Below are 7,106 nucleotides of genomic sequence, written 5' to 3' on the forward strand. Positions count from 1 at the left end.
TCACTTACTCACTCGGTCACTCGCTCAATTACTTACTCACTTGGTCGCTCAATTACTTACTCACTTGGTCGCTCAATTACTTACTCACTTGGTCACTCAATCACTGACTCTGTCACTCGCTCAATCACTTACTCACTCGATCACTCGCTCAATCACTTACTCACTCGATCACTCGCTCAATCACTTACTCACTCGATCACTCGCTCAATCACTTACTCACTCGATCACTCGCTCAATCACTTACTCACTCGATCACTCGCTCAATCACTTACTCACTTGGTCACTCAATCACTGACTCGGTCAATCGCTCAATCACTTACTCACTCGATCACTCGCTCAATCACTTACTCACTCGATCACTCGCTCAATCACTTACTCACTCGATCACTCGCTCAATCACTTACTCACTCGATCACTCGCTCAATCACTTACTAACTCGGTCACTCAGTCACTCACTGGGTCACTCACTCACTCAGTAACTCAATCGCTCACTCCCTCGCTAACTGACTCGCACTAAAACTGTTGTCGGTGAATTGTGAGTCGGTGAATTTTCCTAGCGGTGAATTTTCCTAGTGGTGAATTGCATGGCGGTGAATTGTCGGTCGGTGAATTTTCCTAGCGGTGAATTGCATGGCGGTGAATTGTTGGTCGGTGAATTTTCCTAGCGGTGAATTGCATGGCGGTGAATTGTTGGTCGGTGAATTTTCCTAGCGGTGAATTGCTGGTCGGTGAATTGCTGGCGGTGAATTTTCCGGACACGTCCGCCATCCATGCGAAGATTCATCCTTCATATTATTTCACCTTTTTACTACTTATTTTGTACTTATTATTTTTTTGGAAAAAATTGTTGGCATATGGCAGCACTACTCATGACTGAAAAATCAAACACAACACTACATATGCACTCAGACTGTTAGGTACACACACAGTTACACCTCCGGCACAACTCCCTAGGTAGTAAATCGCCCATAAATGGTGATAGACCTGAGTTATGCTCGGTTTGAAAAAAAATGAAAGCACTATGCATGACAAGCATTACACAGTAACAAACTTCACGGTAGGTTCACAACACATACACGCGCATTTAAAAATGTACGTAGTATCAGTTCGTTAGAAATTCCGCAGAGGGATGTGGACGAGGTGCACGTAAGGTTTAGTATTAGTTAGGCTTTTGTGTACACCACACGCTGTGTTGTAATCATGATTTCAAATGAATGTTTTTTCTACATTATTGGTTTTTTTGTTACACTCGACGTCACACCCTCCATAAGTATTTTTACTAATTTCACCACTAAACATGGTTTGCAATGTTCTAAGGCAATTTTTGATCCTCTTGATGCCTAATATCGCCCCCTCTGAGTTTATCACTACTTCAAAGTAACACCCTGTATATGTGTTGGCAAAATCATGGCCTCTAGAAATAATTCCTTATCAAGTCGCCTTAGACACAATCACCGTGCCCCCCCCCAGACTTTTAAGTCTATCTCCACCCATGCTTGGGCCGTCTTAACGCAAGGCCCCACCCACCCTTTTAGAAGGTATAGAAGCCCTCCTTTACCTCCTCTAAGCAACCACCTTGAAACGGACCTTCTCCCTTTCTTTCAATCCAAGCACAACTCAGGTCTATCGCCATCTATGGGCAATTTACAACCTAGTGAGTTGTGCCGGAAGTTTAGGTGTGTGTACCCAACAGTCGTATCTAGTGTTGTGCATGATTTTTCAGTGCTGCCATCTATATTTCAGAAGTGAAGAGTAAGATTGAATTACATTTGCATTGTCTGTAGGTATGTTGCTTTCTGGGCAGAGACGTTTTAAAGGGGAGACTGGCTCGCATTGAGGAACCACAGAAAACCACCTTCGGCCGACCGCCACTGTGGCGACGGTGGGGTTCGGACACCATCATCGCCGCTGTAAATGACAGGATAGAAGACACATAGCTGGGGTGAAGGATAAAATGAACACTGCCGTCACAGAAGTGAAAGAAGACATCGCCACGGCCATTGCCGGAGTGAAGGGAGACATCGCCGCCGTCGAAATTAGGGTGGACGGAATGGTCGATACCGTGAAGAAAGAACTCTCCCAAAAGATGAATGCAGTCGATGAGAAGCTCTCCAAGAGAATACTAGAGCTAGAAAAGAAAATTCAAGATCCTACGTTTTTCGCGGATGCTCACCAGGTCCTGCTATAGCCACTACAATAGGGGTACTACAATAGGAGGCCCTCATCAAGTCGCCTTAGGTCCTGCCAGCCATAGCTGACGTCATCTGGCCAAACATCAAGCTTTCGACGTATGGCGGGAGGACATCGTGGTCGATATACAGAACCCAGTTCGAGATGATCACCTCAGCGAACGGATGGGACTGTGTTTTCAAGGCCTTCCACCTAGCCGCCGCACTCCGAGGAGAAGCTGTCGAAGTGTTTGAGACTCTCGCCGCGGACGACCGATCTAGATATGAAGCTCTGACGAACGCACTGGAGCTGAGGTTTGGTGAGAATTACGTCGAAGACAGCAGGCGTTGAGTCTGGGTGAATACAAAAACGTGAGAAGTGCTCCTGTCTACGCTATGAAATTCGAAGCAGCCCAGCAAGCTTCGAGGGGAGACAGACGAATGGTCAGCGGTGCTGTTGTGGAGGATATCATCAGAGAGCTGAAAGATCTCCTGAAGAGTGCCACCAACGATCGTGGGACCCGGAAAGACAAGTCACGGGTGTGCTGGAAAAGCCCTGAAAAAGGCCACCTGCGGAGTGCATGATCAGTCGCGGCCGCCGGTACGGGAAATACACCATGGCGATTGTACCACGTTTCACAGCTGCATGGTGGAGACCATGGACTCTACGTAGGGCCGGATTAACCATTAAGCAAAATATAAGCACGTGCTTAGGGCATCAGTACAAAAGGGGCACCACAAAAATATATCAAATGGTATTTTTTTTTATGTAAATTTTTTTTTCAACATCGATCATCCGATAGAAGAGCCTAAAATTTTAAGAACACTTGATTGTATAGTTGAAGATCATTATCACAAAACAGGATGGCACACAAGATGAGAAACTAATAATATTGCAAACTAGATCACATTATTTTGCTGAGTTTTTTGATTAGCTTTTCACAATTTTCATAAAGTACGCCCAGGGCTGTCTTGACATTATCATGCGTCCACATACAAAGCGATTTTTCTGAGAGAGGAACTACTACATAGCTAAAAATTCCTACCTACCCTATTTGCATATTTACTCTTGAAAATCGGAACCAGATCTAATTGTCACTCGACACCCCCGGTGCCAGAAGTGCCCAGATGGGCCCATGCAGTAAACCAAGTTCTACAGAATAAAGACAGAACTTGGTTTACTGCATGGGCCCATCTGGGCACTTCAAGTTTTACAGAATAAAGACAGAGCGTGGTACCCCAGGTCGATAAGATGCTCGCCTAAAGTACCAAAGGATGTTTAGAGGTGTCGCGAGTTCGATACCCGGTTCGTCCTTGTCAGAAAACTTTCCTGACAGGGGTACAACCAAAAAAAAACGGTGACTTGACCGCAGCAAAAAATTGCTACCGCAGGGAGTCCCCCATCGAGGGGTTAGCGTACCAAACCTCTCGATGAGTATAAAAAACAAGCCTTCCGTTCGGAATCGGCAATAAATTGTAGGTCCCGGTCTAATTAGCCCTCGTGTGCAGAAAATCACCGTGGTGCGACAAAAATTATCAATGATCAGAATAAGAACATGATTTTTGTGGATCACATTAGTGGATCAACTGTATAGTTTGATCTATAGAAGTAAGAGAAATTCTACCAGGTGTAAATTATCAAACGTGAGAATGTATCTAAAAAAAAAAATACTCGATATAACGGTGATTACGGCGATACATAAAATCGATTATTGCAAATTTACGAATTTTGTTACCGAAGTTTTCGTCTCATAAAAATTTTTTTGCTAGAAAATAACAAAGACACACACACAACACCTCCCTCTCTTTTTTTTCATCATCGCATGAGTTCCCTGAAATGCCTCCATCGAGCTTATATTGCTGGAGAGAGTATGACGTCAGCGGTCTAGCCTTGGCAGTGCTGAGAACGATGTCCCACGACATATTTCGTCCGAACATCACGTGACTCGGTGAAAACAAAAACAATCCCCCTTTATTTTCTCACGGCATCCACAGGAATTTAAAACAATAAATGAAAGAAATAATTTTTCAGCATCGATGAGATAATTACAGAATTGATGAAAGAGATAATTCCATAATTAATGAAAGAGATAATTCCATAATTAATGAAAGAGATAATTTCAGCATTAATGAAAGAGATAATTTCAGCATTAATGAAAGAGATAATTTCAGCATTAATGAAAGAGATAATTTCAGCATTAATGAAAGGGATAATAATAAAATTAAATAATAACGTGATCCTCACGTATTCCCAAGGGATCAGCATTATCCGTCCAGGGAATTTGTTAGTGTTAGTAAACATCCATACCCGAACCGGGATTCGAACCCAGCCTGCACAGTGAGAAGCTAGTTCCCTAACCACTCGACTGCCAGGCGGCATGGAAGTTAATAATGAAAGTTAATTTCTGAATGAAAGAAAAAGATAATTCCAAAATTAATGAAAAAAAGATAATTCCAAAATTAATGAAAGAGACAATTCCAGAATTAATGAAAGAGACAATTCCAGAATTAATTAGATATAATTTCAGAATCAATGAAAAAAATAATTCCAGCATTAATAAAAGAAATAATTCCAGCATTAATAAAAGAAATAATTTCAGCACTAATGAAAGAAACAAAGCCAGAATTGATGAAAGCAATTATTCCAGAATTAATGAAGGAAAATTCCAAAATTAATGGAGGAAAATTCCTTGGAGGATGATTTCCTCATCAATGGAGGATGATTTCCTTGCATTTGATATCGTTGCCGTCGCGGCGGCTGGATTCTCCCTCCAATAATATCACTGAGCTATAAGTAAAGTTTACTTATAGCTTAAATAGCTCAGTGAGTAATATAAACTCGATGCAAGCCTAGACTGACCACATTTCCTCGAGAGAAATACGGGATATTGGGATTCCAAATACGGGAAAATACAGGACATCGCTAATTATTGCCAAAAATGTCGCCAAAACTGAACAAAGTTGCCAAATAATGCTGAAATTACGGTAAAAACAATTTGGCGGGAAATGAAGCATTACTACAAATTGCAATGGATTAAAACGATTTCCACGAGATAAAACGTTCACCAACACAAATGTGGGAGATTAATTATTTATAGTTGTAATTATCATAACATAATTTATGAATTGAAAAATAATTTCAATCTTTGACTTCAATAAAGAATGAAAATTCAAGGTGGCTTCGTTAAAAAAACGGGAAAAACCGGGATACTTTCGCCAAAAAGTCGGGATGGCCAGAAAAATAGAAAATACCTAGACTGTCCCAGGAAGTACGGGACGTATGGTCACCTTATGCAAACTTCAAAATCTCTGTCGTCTGCTTCTCTCCAGGTTATTTGTTTTGGACGTCTCCTTGTGTCTTGAAAAAATTACTGAACTGGCAGTTTGAACTTCCAGTTCTGTTTGTGAGCTTAGCTTGTAGGGAACCGACTTCTTGTCTGTCGTCTGCTCTGAAGAGGTTATTTGTTTTTGACGTCTCCTTAAGCTCAAATAAAATAACCGAACTTTGAGTTTAAATTTCCAGTTCAGTTTATGAGCTTTGTTCATAAGGAACTGAGCGGAATAAAGAATATAGTTTTTTACTTAAAACTTCATCATCACCACATGAGTCACTTATAAATTTGAAATTAGACGGCAGCACATTACTATAAAGTGGAGTGTGGAAAAATTCACTTTCTACGATCTTAGGGGCCATTCAAGTATTACGTAAGCATATTTTCAACCATTTTTTACCCCCTCCCCCATCTGGAAATGTGTCCGGGCAGCTTAAGTGCTCTGGAACTGTGTCACGCATCACTCAAGTGATCCGTAATTATATGCCGCGTATCACTTAAATAATCTGAGAATGTGCCGCGGGTAATTTGAGTGATGTAGAACCGCAATGGGGACCACTTAAGTGATCTAAAACTATGTCACATATCACTCAAGGGATCTATCTCTAAATATGCCACGAATCGCTTAGGTGTTCTGGAACTGTGTTCCGGGTCATTTAAGTGATCTGAAAATGTGCCACGGGCCGCTCAATTATTCTGGAATTGTACCACGGGACACAAGCGATCTATACATTTCCCGCTTAGTTCAATTTTATAAAATTAGGGTTGAGGAGTGCAGGCCTCATCGGATAACCCCAAGGGCTATATTTGGTCCGCGGGCCAAGGGCCTTTATGCGATTTATCATTATATAGCTTAGAGGGTGGGTCGCAATGAATTTATTGAAGATAAATTTTGAGTTCAGCCTTTTCAAATAACATTGAAATTAACAGAAATTGATTATAATAACGTATGAAGGTATTTTCTTCAGAAATTTCAATTAAAAAAATAAATATTTGATCGTGGGAGGGAGCCCGAACCTCCCTATGTCCCCCCACCCTCCCGTGTACGTCTCTGATCCCACCAATATGCATTAGGATTCAGAGAGGCAGAGTTGATGACGAAATTTTGCTGACAAGGGGGAGGGGGTCAAAAATTTCTCAAGATTTGCTTACGTAATAATTGAAGGGTCTCTTATTTAGTGCCTATTTGTGATCTATAGTTATAGTTCTCAAATTATTTTGTAGATGGCACCAAAGACCATCATTGACGCAAAATTGCATCAGTACGCTGACCATATTCAGGACAAATGTTTCGGAATCGTATTTTCGGCTAGTTTTGAGTAGATGGACCATACGTCCCATATTCCCCAGGAGAGTCCCGGTATTTTCTGTTTTTTTGGCTGTCCCGACTTTTTAGCAAAAGTGTCCCGGTTTTTCCCGTATTTTGCAGGAAGCCTACTTGAATTTTTATTCTTTATTGAAGTCAAAGATTGAAATTATTTTCAACTTATAAATTATATTATGATAACTACAACTATAAATGAGTATATGAATCTCCCACATTTGTCTCAGTGAAAAAAAATTTTCGTGGAATTCATTTTAATCCACTGCAATTAGCAATAATGCT

This window comes from Pholcus phalangioides, unplaced genomic scaffold, assembly GCF_987345545.1.
Source record: "Pholcus phalangioides strain wild (caught in Gottingen) unplaced genomic scaffold, Ppha-v1.0 ptg000014l_1, whole genome shotgun sequence".
Taxonomy (NCBI): Eukaryota; Metazoa; Arthropoda; class Arachnida; order Araneae; family Pholcidae; genus Pholcus; species Pholcus phalangioides.